This window comes from Cupressus sempervirens, chromosome 4 (assembly GCF_028749045.1).
Source record: "Cupressus sempervirens isolate cs-2001-9-10 chromosome 4, ASM2874904v1, whole genome shotgun sequence".
NCBI lineage: Eukaryota > Viridiplantae > Streptophyta > Pinopsida > Cupressales > Cupressaceae > Cupressus > Cupressus sempervirens.
This window is the reverse complement of record NC_143121.1, coordinates 792,534,811-792,548,888: the sequence shown is the minus strand read 5'-3', so window position 1 is coordinate 792,548,888 and position 14,078 is coordinate 792,534,811.

Here is a 14,078-nt window from a genome sequence, read left to right as displayed (position 1 = left end):
ATGGATGTGTAGATAAAGGGAGAAATACCCAAAGGTTTTTGGGGAGATATGATAATTTGGGGTAGATAATAAATGAGACCCAATGGAGAAATACCCAAAGGGGGAGATAATCAAAATTTTGAGGAAGTAATAAGGAGATACAACCAAAAGGATGCAAAAATTGTAAGAAGATGCGTGAAAGGGGGAGCAGACACAAAGCAGATACAGAGTACAAACAAAGTAGATACATACAAGGCAAAGAGTATCAGACACATTAGCATGAGAAAAATTTAGCTTAAGGGAATTTTGGTTACAAAAATGGCACATCAGCTCAGGGGGATTTACAATTTTTTGAGGTATATAATCATCTATAAAATTTTGAACAAACTTTTGAAGTTTTGTACAAATGCCGAATAGAATATGTAGTATACTCATAGAAACTAGACTCACAATGCTTAGTTAAGCATTTTTGCTACTCATGTCAAAGGGGAATATTGTTTGTCTCAGATTGGTTTTGACAATTGAGTGTCAACACACTTAACCAATTCTCAAGTTGATGCCGAGTATAATACAGATGTTGAGCTATAGTATGTGCCAAGGTAGAAATTTAACAGGTGTCGAGTGAACTTTAGGTGTTGAGCAAGTATCAAGTGCTGAGTGATAAGTGATGCTGAGTCAGTATAGGTGCCAAGAAAAGGATAGATGTCGAGCGAAATAGAATTACTATAGGAGCTGAGTGAGACAAAATTCCTATATGTGTCGAGAATCAACAACTAGTAAGTGCCAAGTAGCACAAAACCAACATATGAGTTTGTGACTTCACAAACTCAGATGTAAACTATTTTTGAGCTAACTCAGGATGAATCTTGAAGGATCTTGAAGATAAGATCAAATCTTTTACATTCCATATGTAGTTAGCATATAGCCAATAAGAAAAATTGAGAAAGCATGCAACCAATAAGAAAAGTGAAATAATTGAGTGGAAAAGAAGAATGAATATTAATTGTAGATTCATACCTAACCTTAAGTCTTTGAAGCCTTTAAAAGGAGCATGAAACCCCATTGTGTGTGCGTATGTGTGAGAGTTTATGGGAGAATGCTAGCAAAGTGTAGTAGGGTGTAAAGACTTAGAAAAAGAAGAACAACATTATAGAATTCAGTTGATCAAGAATAGAATATCAAAATTTTGAGGAGAGACATATCAGATAAATGAAGGATCAGAATAGATAGAGAAAAACTAGGATATGGAATCAACAATTGAAGATTGCAAATCATTAGGTCAAGAATTTCTAATACTCTCTAGCCATTGTAATCCTATGATGATAGGTTGGTTTAATAGCCATGTTGTAAGCCTTTAAACAAGGTATTAAATCCTTTAAGAGGGTAACATTCCAAGTGAGTGTTTGTAAATCCTCTAACCAAGTCACTTTTAATAGGGTGTAAAGTCTTTAACAGGACAAGCCTTTCACAAGGTATACCATTGGAAGTGGTCAAACTTTGTAACCTTAAACAATTACATATTTCTACAGTGATAATTTGTGGGTGTCATCCCCACCCCAATTTTAACTTCTCATTTTGGAGGGTTTTTGGGTTACCAAAATCTTGTGTTATCTATTTTCATGCATGTCTTTATTTTTCATGTTGAATAGATATGTTAGATGCAGGTGAATGATCTCAGCTAAAAATTTAAAAGGTTAAAGTTCATTACTTCTTGTTGGTGTTTTAAAACTACTAAGAAACAAAATGCTCAATACCAAAATGATATCACTCACACAATCTAAAGATTAGCCAATTCCTATTAACAATTATGTGTGCAAACCATTTGGACCCAACTTCAACAAAGCCAAAGGTTGTTTTCTACTCTTTAGGCTCTCTAAAACTAGGGTGGGTATACCTAGGGATGATTCAAGATTGGGAAACACTATATGAGAATTATTTTAGTTTCATTCTGATTCTCATCTCAAATCCTCAAATACATGCATAGTTCTTGACAATTTGATAAACACATCCCATATAACAAATCTAGCCAAAATTCTTCTATAGATCTGCATGTGTTCTTGGCAAGAGTGGCTAACTAAAGCTAAAACATTCCATGCAAACAAGTACATGCCAACTTTGAAAATCTTCAAGAAATAAAAGTAAAATTGATTATAATTTTGCATTTGAAAACCATTTATGACAGATTTATCTTCTAGTTGAATCAATTTGACCACTGCCCAATCCATTGGGGTTCAGAGTCTACTACAGATCCTTAGATCTAATTTGTTGCCTTACACCAAATGTTATCAGCAATTCTTATCAGAATTCATCATTCAAAAATCCTTTCCACTACTACAACAAACTTATCAAACTCATCAAAGCTTCTACTTAATCAATTGAACTAATAGCAATGATGAACAAATATACAACCTAACTAGATTGCATTTAATTGCACAAGCCTTTACTCACACAATATTAAGATAACCAACTAATCAAAAGGAGACAAATTTTAGAAAGAACTGATATGGGGACAACTCATAATTTGTATTCATTTTCTTTGAAAATTGTATACATTTATAGTAAACTCAGAATGACCTTAGGAAGAAACACATAGATCATTATATTATTCATATATTCTCAAGGACTAACAGAGAAAATAAATCATAAACTTGCTCCAAATATTGTTCCAGAAAAAACAAACTAAGTATATCACCTAGAAACAATAGAATTCAAACCCTTTCTTTAGCCTTGGAATCTCACTTATATAGTGTGAGATGCAACAAGCTTCAGGCTAAGAGAAAATGACAGGTGTCCTTTACAAGAAAAATTTACATATACCTATCACAAAATGATAAAAATGAGGGTAATAGAAGATATCCAAATCAAAACATTCTTTTTGGTGGGTCACCTTCTATCACATCTTCTAATGTTGTTGAGTTGGCTATTATTCTAATCCCTCTTTGTATGCAACTGCCAAATTAGCCAATGATGAAGTTTGTTCTAATGATGACACATTAACCTCCACTTGTGGGTTTTCATCGTCTTTATCCTGTATGGTGGGAGTAACTTCTACCTTTTTCTCTTCTTTGGTTGTATCAACATCCTGTGGTCCTGGGCCTACTACTAAAAGTGATTGATTATTCTTGTCTTCTTCTTCTGGTTGGGCTTGAGTAGTAATGGTGTCAATGATTTTGATCTCCTCACCTTGCACCTCATCACTATTAGTTTCATCTTCATCAAACTGTTCACCAAGAGCTATTTCTGCCATCCACTTGTCAAACAGTGTGTCATCTAGCTAATTGAATTGCAAAATATCCCTCTGTCTTTTTAATATACACTCAGCCTCATTATCAATATCAACAAATTCCTTTTTTAAAGAATCAAAGAATATTTGGGCCTTCACCATTTCTTCCGTTGTGGTAGCCCACCATGCATGCCCTATTTCATTTATGACTTGATTTATTCTTAAATAGAATAAATCATCAAGTTCTTTTGCCCATTCATCTTTGTTTTTTAAATTATTTTTCTTATCTAGGGCATGAGGAAACAAATTGAATTTTTGGCTCCTGTACTTGTTCAAGTAGCCTATTATTATTCTCTGTAAATGAATCATTTTATTGTCAAAATCAACAAGATCAAAAACAATGTCAAAGGTTTTTTCAATTTGATCATAAGAACCCCTTATGATAGAGAAACAAAAGAATGTCATTGCTTTCTCCCTCCTTACCCATTTATTCGCAATAGGCTTTAGAGCCTCATCATTGGCTTTCAAATCCTCCCAGATACTGATCACCCTGGCCAACTGATCATGAATTAGTGGCCATTCAACTTTGTCCCCCAAATATGTGAGAGCTTTTCTTAGTTTATCTTCATATTTGGACTCCAATTCTACATGTAAGGCCCACAGTTTACCTTTTTCTTCTTCAAAATTTTCAGCAGTGTAGTACTGTGGCCTTTGGGGTGTATCTAGTATTTCTATGAGGGGGTTGGATTTGAAGGGTTAAACTAGGGGGCGAGGGTATGTTATTCTTGGCCTAGTCGATTTTCCCAATAGCTTGTTCTCAAGCTCAATTCTCTTTTTTACCTCTTTATTGTAGGCATCCACCACTATTTCATACTTACTCTATAGCATAGTCATCTCCCTTTCTTCCCTCTCTGCAGTAGCCAAGGAAAATTGAGAATAATCCACATTCATGTGGGCTTCCTATACATGTGAGGTATCAACAACTCTCCTCACAATGATATTCCCAGTTAGTCCTGAATCATCAGGCTGTAATGGAACAGCCATGGATAACCTTCTTAATGACCAAATAACAAGAGCAACTTGGTCATTACTTAATGTAGTTCCCAAGAACTCCTTTTTATCTGGATCTTGCAATCCCAAATTATTTGACATAGAATTAAAAATCAAGGCATCAACAATGTCCCAATTAGGCAATAATAAAATATTTGCAGCTCTTACCTTTTGTCTCCCCTCTTCAAGTTTTATATTCTAGAACTCTTGCATTATTTGTTCCTTTATTTGATTCTGAATGGAGGCTTCATCCATTTCTGGATGCTCTGCTTTCATATTTTTACATCTTTCCTCAAAAATGTGCATGTTTTCCCTCCAAGCAAACTGATGGAAAGCCCTAGATTTTACAAAACTATCATCAGACAAAAATTGTTGACTGGCTTGTTCCAAAATAGGGTCTAATTCCCTTCCCTTGAAATCTGTTATAGTTAACTCAAAACTTGGCAAAGGAGGCTCCTGGGGGTTCCCTTCATCAATCTCTGCCTGGGTAACAAAAACTCCCCCTTTTGATCCAATTTGTTCAATTTTCTCATTAGTGAGTTGCTCCTCCTCAATTCTCATAGGGGTTTGGGAAGGTGAGTAATTTTCATCATGTGATTCCTCTTCCCTTATTATCTTTCTTCTCTTAGGAGAAGGTTTAGGTGGCCTTTCTTCAAAAGTAGCACTAGTAGATTCAACTATTTGTTTTCCTTTATTCACAATGGGCTTTAAATCCTAAATGATAATATATCCTGACCTCCTTTGCACAATTAGTGGGCTTGCCCCTATATTGGGAGTGAAACCCAATTTCCTCATTATTTCCCTAGCTTTATCTAGAAAAGAATCAATGAAATGTTGCTTCTTCTCATTCATTACCTCCATTATTTTGGGGAATGTACTCATAAGCTTATTTGTTCTATCTGCAGTAGTTACAACATTACTAAGAGGGATAGAATCTTTGTTAAAACAATTAATAAAATCCAAAACTTTTGAATAAACTCTCCATTTTTCTTTCTTTGTTTCTTGCTCCTACAGAGAGTACTCATTCCTTATTACATCTTCAGGGAAATATAATTCATGCTCAACTGGATGAAGCTTGATCCTATGCCTAAGAGCCAAATTAAAGAAACCTTTAGCATCACAAAAATTAGAGTGAGATACTGCCATTTTATACTGATCCAAAAATTTGTAGAGGAAGACCCACCCTTCCTTGGTTATTACAAATTGGTGGGCTACCATGCAAGTGGGAAAAATTGATCCTATTCCCCTTTTATGCAAAAAGGTTTCTTCTACTCCTCCCAACTGCCATAAGAATTCAGCTACTCCTACCTTTAAGGGCACCTGATAAGTTAGTACATGGGGTGTTCCTTTAAATCCATAAATTCTGATGATAGTTGAAAATGAATACGGGATGATATCTCCCCAATTAAGTGAAACTTTCAGATCATGGGGTTTGCCCATAGGCCCAACAAGGTGCATTAGTGCCTTAGGAATTTTGGGATTGTCACTCAATATGAGGCATCTCAGTTTGGAGGCAAAGTGCCTGTCAAATCTAACAAAACTAGCATTTTCTACTTCCCCAGTCACATCTTCACTCCATAATTGAACTAGCAGTGCTTCCCCCTTTTGTTCTCTATTCAGAACCATTTCTTTACCAAAGTATGTAGCCCCCTTAAACATAAACATGTGCATCAATAGGGAGTATTGGCCCCAAACCTTCTCCACCTTGCCCTTAGTAATCCCCACCAATCCACTATGAATCTCATCAGCCAGGTAAGAAGAAAAATAAAAAATTATTTCCACACTGAATGAGGAGATTTGAGTGATCATATACATGAAACTCATAGGGATGAAGTGTTCTTCACCCTCTCCAAAAACTCTGCACAGGGTCCTGTATATCTCTACTGCCCTAGCATTGAAGCATGCTTTCTTGAAAGGTTCTTTAGAGGATGATGTTATTGCTAGTAGGGTTCTAATTCTGCCAATTTGGGCCTTCAGTGCACCTTGTCTAACTACATCCTTCTTTGAGATATATTCTTTTTCTAAATTGGTCAAATCAATGGGCACATGATACCTAGTGAGAGGTCCCAAATGAAAAACTTCCCTAATCTCTTTTGGACTAATGGTGATCAGAATTTCACCATCTCCTCTTCTCACTAACCTAGTGGCTTGATCATAACTTTTTTCCATGGCCTCAAGGAGGTCATAATCTATAAACACATTGGGAACAACTAGCTTTCCTAGGTCAAAATTCCATATATTAGCATGTGGGGCATACAATTTCCTTTCTGCAAACCATTTCTTGAAAAAATTTAAATCGGTTTGCAAGGTTTGAGCATCCTAGACCCAATTATCCTTATCATATAATCCATCAGCTATCCTCAACCTAGGGTTTAATGAGGTTAACTTTTTAACTTGCACTATCTCTATAGTAAACTCAGGAAGCAACTCAAGCAAATCATCATGTACATTTCTATCCAAATAATTTACTTGAATTGAAAATCCCTTCTTTGGAGGCATCTTTGCTTATGCTTTATAGAACTGAGATACTTACAGAGATTACAGTAGGATTACTTACTTGAATTTAGTCCTTGTTTTTCTTCTATATTTCTGCAAATTTTTTCGCAAACAAACAACTTTACAATCTTGCCAAACTTCAACATGATCTTCTTCAGTAATTGCTTCTGCTTCAGGAAAGGTTCAAAATCTTTGTTCACGTAAGGTGAAACTAATAAAATCTTCTATATTATACTCTATTTTTCCTCACATGCAAGGCTTTCATGTCTAATTAATACACAGAGTAGCACCACCTTCTACATTTAAATCTATGCAGTCGATCTTTAAAAATCCTACAATCATGGGATATGGAGAAAGACCACTGGGTGTTGCACTTGACAATTTGGCCAATTGATCCAATGAAAACTGCCCATGTACATAGCTCCTTCCTTGATGGCATTTCTGTCTAGACCCACTGGCGACTAAGGACATGTGTCAATAGCTTGTTACTTCACTATACATAAAGAACAAGCACCTTGCCATAGCAAAGTAGTGACAACCATCGATTCGATCTTGATCTTGTGGATGATATATTACTGTACTACTTAGAAGAATAGTGGTGGGACCTCATTCACTACCTTTCTATATGTATGATTCAAGCAACTCTTCATGGTGAGATAGCGACAATCATTGATCTAAGACTAAATCAAAGGTGGAGAAACTGCATCAAGTACCCTGAAGATCCCATACTCGCTATGTCGCATAGAGTAAACATCTTGCAAATTTCCATAGTGAGATAGTGATGAATGTTGATTCCATCTTGATCTGAAAATTAGGATCTCCTGTACACTTTATGAACGGGGTGTGGGTCTAGGGTATTGATGACGTAGGAAATTCTGCACTGCTGGCACCCAACAAGACCTTACTTTAGTCCTAGTCACCATCCACATTACTTGGGGTCCCACCAGTTATTGATTTCATGGCACCTTGCTACTTCACTAACAGCGAGATGTCAAATTTTTTCGATAGTGAGGTAGCGAGCTCCAATGACTTGAATAAAACTTGGCACCATGAAATATAATAACCCATCAAATTATTATTGCTCCTACCAACTACTTCTGACAATAGCAATTATTACTTGTCATGCCACCTGGACAAACCATGGTTACTAAGAAATTTTGAGGCCACCATGATTTTAATTTTACGGCACCTTGCTACTTTGCTAACGAAAAGATGCTTAGTTTTTTTGATAGCGAGGTAGCGAGGCATCAAAAAGACCCTCATTCTGGTGCTAACTTCTAATTGCTTCTACTAGGTCCCTTTTCCTATTTTGATAGTACTTGCAAGGTGTACATGGCTAAAAAGTCGGCTAGAAAACAAATCTCTGACTGTCGTATCTTCATTTTTTGATCCCATTTTATAAACTGTTTGGCACTCGCTACCTCGCTATACATAAAAAGTGCTCATGTTTTCATAGCGAGGTAATGACAACACTAGATCTATTCAGATCAGATGGTGAGGAATCTGAGAGGAAAGGTAACTCGGGGGCACGAAAAATAAAAAGAAAATAGAATATTTGCTTGAGTTGATTTTCAAATATTTTACGCCTAAATATTTTTTAAAGGAATGGGACGTAGGGTTTTTCACAATATTTTTCAAAGGCTAGCAAAAGGATGACTTAGGTAGAAACCCTATTATCCATTAATGGGTACAATATGAAATTTCTATATCTGGACAAAGGACTTCTATCATAGGAAAATTTAGACCAACACTGTTGATTCACCCCCCCCCCCCCCCCCCTCCTCCTCAGAAGTAAGCCTTCCACTTGTAAATTCCAACACAAGATATGGAACCAAGGCTTCAATTAGAGTAGAGCCTCTAGCCCTCCATCATATTGAGCCCTACACACCAAATCTCATCAATATGAATTGCACTAACTTAGAGATAGATGAAAATGAGATAGTAAATGAACCTACTACTTCTGTAGCAAAGACACCTAATTTTCTCTTAGATGAATGGGATAATTCATACTACTTTGATCTTATATTAGAAACCCTGGAGATAGGCCTTGGTACATACTGTGTATCAAAAAAGGATTCTCTTGTTTCTAACCTTATGAAGACACGAGAGGACACCAATGGCCTATGGAGCATGTACTTTGATGGATCAAGAAATAAAAATGGATCAGGGGTTGGTGTGATGTTGATTTCTCCTGCACAAGTAAGGAACTCCTTCTCATTTAGGCTTTAATTTAGTTGTACCAATAATGTGGCCAAGTATGAGGCATTAATTCAAGGTCTCCTACTTGCTCAAAAAAGAGGAATTCGAGTCTAAAATGTATATGGAGATAGTGAGATGGTGGTTAATCAGGTGATGAATCAAAATATCACTAAGAATGCTTTGCTCAAGTCTTATAAATATAGAGTATGGGATTTTCTTGAAGGTTTCAATGCCTTTAATATTCAAAGAATCCTTAGGAAAGAGAATAAACACATTGATAGACTTGAAATAGTAGGTGCATCTCATGATGTGCCAAAGAGCCTTGAAGCTAAAAAGAAGTAGCAAATTAGAGTGATGGTTTGGCCTACTATCACTGATAATAATATCAATTAGCAAGTGTCTAAATTTGATGCTCAAATTGTAAGTTTCTTGTAGAATGAGGCAGAATTCTCAGAGAGAAATAAGTTGAGGTTGCATGGCTAGTATGGTGATTAGATCATCAATATTAGTCCCAAAAATTTGTCTAAGGGTCTCATTACTTTAGAGAGTGTCTTCAATCCTGATGGCCAAGCAAGGGATAGATGCATTAACCTAGTTGCTAATAATGATGATTACACACTAGTTGTGGTTGATAATAGAAAGTCCTTAAACATGGGGAAGGTATGTACTGAAATTGAGGAAGAGAATTTCATTCATCTATGTCAAGAATTTAATGATGTATTTTCTTGGACATATGATGATTTAAAGGGTTTTGACCCAAGTTTGTTTTAACATACCATAGATTTAATTGATAAAGTCAAACTTGTAAGGTAGGAACAAAGGTCAGTGAATCCCAAGATTGAGCCATTAATGAGAAAAGAGCTATCCAAGCTGATTGAGGATAATATAATTTTCCCTATCAAGCACTCATCATGGGTAGAAAAAATTGTCCCTATTAGGAAGAAGAATGGAGAAATTAGATTGTGTGTGGAGTTTAGGGACATTAACTAGGCCTCCCTTAAAGATCATCATCCCCTCCCTTCCATGGAGAAGATCCTATCTAAGGTCAATGGTTTAGAGAGGTTCTTAGTTCTTGATGGATTCTTAGGTTATAACCAAGTGCTAGTTAAGGAGGTTGAAAAATAAAAGATTGTGTTCACCACCAAATGGGGCACCTATGCTTACAATAAAATGCCTTTTGGGCTAACAAATGCATGTGGCACATTTCAAAAGGAAATGGAGATGGCCTTCAAGAACATGATTGAAAGGCTTATGTTGGTATACCTTGATGATATCATAGTGTATTCAAAGAATATAGTAGATCATTTGGGCCATCTCAGACAAGTGTTTATAAGATGTAGAGATTTTGGGGTGTCACTAAATCCAAGAAAGTGCATCTTTGCTACTAATCTAGGAAATTATTAGGACATATTGTATCTAAGGATGGTTTGACTATTGATCTAGAGAGAACAAAGGCAATACTTGCTCTCTCTCTTCCTAGCCACAAGAAAGGGCTGCAAATTTTTCTTGGTAGAATAATTCTTGTGAGGAGATTTATTCCTAATTTAGCTACCATGGTGAAACTTCTTACAACTATGCTTAAAAAAACATGGTCTTTCATGGACCAAGGAAGGGAAGAATTTTTTTGAAGAGATTAGGGCAGCCATAGCTTCAGCCCCTACTCTCATCAATCTAAATTTTGAGAAAGATTTCATTATTTACACCTTAGGAGGTGAGTCAAGTATTTACAATATCTTAACTCAAGAAAATGATAAGAATGAAGAACAACCCATAGCCTTCTTTAGAGAAGGGCTTAAGGAATATGAAGAAAAGTATAGTTATGTAGAGAAGCAAGCCCTTGTAGTTATACAATCTTTAAAGAAGTTCAGGAAGCTTCTATCACACAACAAGATCCATTTTCTAGTACCTCATGTAAGTGTGAAGGACTTTCTTTTGAGAAAAGATATTAGTGAGAAGAGAGCTAGGTGGGTCACTAAGGTAATAGAGTATGATATGGACATTCAAATTACCAAGTTGATAAGAGGGAAAGGATTGAGAAAATAGATTATATCATCTCAGGAAATAGATGAAAAGGTTGCCATGGTATTGATAGGACAACAAGAAACAAGAAATAATAATTCAAGGAATTGGATGGATGATATGATGACCTTGTCAGGCAATGGATATCCTCAAGGTTTGGATAAGGCTAAAAGGAGATAGTTCATATTGCAATCAATTCCTTATGCCATAGTTGATGGTATCCTTTTTAGGAGAGACTTCAATGGAGATTTGCTAAGATGTATTGATATAGATCAAGATAAAAGAATGATCAAAGAGCTTCATGATGGTCCTAATGGTTGCTACTTTTTAGCAAGAACAACTGCAATGAAGATCATGAGGGCTGGTTACTACTATCCATTCTTCTTCCATGATTGTTATAGACATATGAGGAGGTGTGAAAAATGTTCTTTCTTTTCTAGTAAGAAAAGACTTTCAGATCTTCTTCTTCATCCCATTTAGGTGGATCAACATTCTTCTCAATGGGGATTAGATTTCATAGGCCCTATCAATCTACCTTCCAGCTCCAGTCACAAATGAATTCTAGCTACTACATATTACTTTACTAGATGGATAGAGGTGATTTTATTGAAGGATGCTACAAAATATTTAGTTGTTGAATTCCTTGATGGATTTTAACTAGATTTGGTGCCCCTTCAACCATCATTTCAGACAATGCAAAATATTTTGTAGGAGCTCAAATTTGTGCATGGGTAGTTGATCATAATATCTACTTGGGAATGTCCTCAAACTACTATGTTCATGGCAATGGATTGGTTGAGTAATCTAACAAGAACCTAATAAGGATTATGAAAAGGACTATAGAGGATAACTAGAGGTGTTGGCATCAAAAGTTGAAAACAACATTGTGGGTTGACAAAATAACACCTAGGAGAGGCATATGAAATTTTCCTTTCATGTTGGTATATGGTAGAGAAGCTAGACTTCCTATTTCATTGGAATTTTCTACTCATGAGTTGGCTCATCAGTTGGAGCTAATTGAAAATGTTTCTATGTCTATACAAATGGAAGAACTGATGGACTTGGAACAAAAAAGAAATCAAGCCATACAGACCCTAGAAGCACATCAACAGCAAGTCAAGAGGTCCTTTGATAGGAAGATTAAGGTCAAATTTTTTAGAGAGGGTGCTCCTATGTTCAAATGGGATGCATATAGGGAAAAACTAGAGAGGTACTCAAAATTTGATACATTATGGATTGGTCCCTATGTGGTTATAAATTGCAAGCAAGCTAATGCTTTCTAGTTAAGCAAGCCTAATGGTGTTTAATCTCTCCTATTCTAGTCAATGGGATATATGTTAAGCCTTGTTTCTCATAAAGATTAGGTTTTTTGTGTATATAGTTAGAGTAGTTGTTTCTATTCTTTCTTATTTTCCAACAAGTTTAGGGCATAGGTTTTCTCTTTGTGAAATGACTGAATTTTGATTCTTGGTTTTCAGTTGTGGAATTCTTGTTTTTCTATTATAGAGGTAGGGTTAGGGTTTCACCATGCACATGATTCACATTTTTTTTTGACTCTATAGCCCAATGGATGCTTTAGATCACTGGTCTTATGCATAGCGGGCTTTTATCCCTCTGAGTCACCAGAGTTGTTAACCAAAATTTCCTTCTTACCAAAAAATTGAATTTAAATACCAAAGCCCACCCAATGGTCACTTCCACATTTGAATATTAAATTCCAATGGAAATATGAAATAAGTGATTTAAAAAGCCTTATTATATTTCTATATGAATCTAAAATATTTCTATGAGTCTGCAACTTTCCCTACTATCAAATCTTCCCAAATCTATGGCCGTTGCTTTATCGTTGCATGAAGTCGCAAGGGTTTTATGGAAAGTGACAAAGTGACATTGTGACACATGGACCTTGTAATGTCATTCCCCTTGTTGGGCCAAAAAAGTAAAGACTTGTCAGATTAGGTGGGTCAGTGTTAGACAATTGGCAAAAGGCAACCTTCTCATTGGTCAAGTTTTGACATGAATTGGTTTGTTTTTGTGATTGTTAGATGGATTAAGATCCATGACTATCACTTTGTTGCTTTATAGAAAAATAAGGTAGTTAATTTATGTGAGAAAGTGAAGAGTAGGATCATAAGGGTTAAGTGTTTACATTTTAATGTTAGCCCAGACCATAATCGTGAGATCATAATGTCAGTTAGTTGTATCATAACATTGCAAGAAAAGATTGAGGGACCCATGACCTAATGACTAGGAAGATCATAATATCATAAGGGAAAATTGGTGTATTTTTGATGCTACTAAATATTGGTGTTTCATAAGATCATAAGAAGGGTAAAAGGAGGGCCTAATGTTAAGATGAGTTGACAATCGTAAGATCATAGAGGCTATAAAGGGATCTTCAACCAATGAAATTATAGGAAGGGTACAGGATGAAGGTTGAATATGTTTGACTTACTAATGTATCTAATTTGGTGAGCATTGACAACCAAAAGATGGCTCTTAATGATCAAAGCAATCTTTTGATCATCTGCAACTACTTTTTTCTTTCTTTAGGCCTGGTGAATGAATTTTCTATCTTCTTGAGGCTGTGGGTTATTCATCTATCCAATCTTTAGTTATGGCTATCATTTCTATCCATTCTAGAGTTGAATATGCGTATGTAAATTAGATTTTTTGTATATGGGTGTAGACCTAAGAAAATTCTTCTGTATCAACATTGATGTCTCTCTGCAACTTGATAATAATGGTTGATTTCTTAGCTTCTAGTAGAAGATTCTTAGTTATGCTTGAACTATAAAAGAAAGTTTTGCAATCTTTTAATAGGTTGATCTTTTTGTGATTCTCTAGTATTTCTTCCCATGCATACTACTATAATTTGTTGTGCCTTTGAGCCATTATAATTCTCTACTATATCTCTTTTAGCCATTAACACACTGTGCAAGACTTCGTTGCCTCTAGTTAATGTTCTTGTCTATATTCTGCAATTCACATGATTGTATCTATTTTTGGCATTTGAATGATATTGAGTGAAGTTTCTTCCCATAGCATTCTTTTTTTGTCTGATCTACATGTGGTTGTTAGATTAATCAAGGTCTAAATCAATATTCTTTGA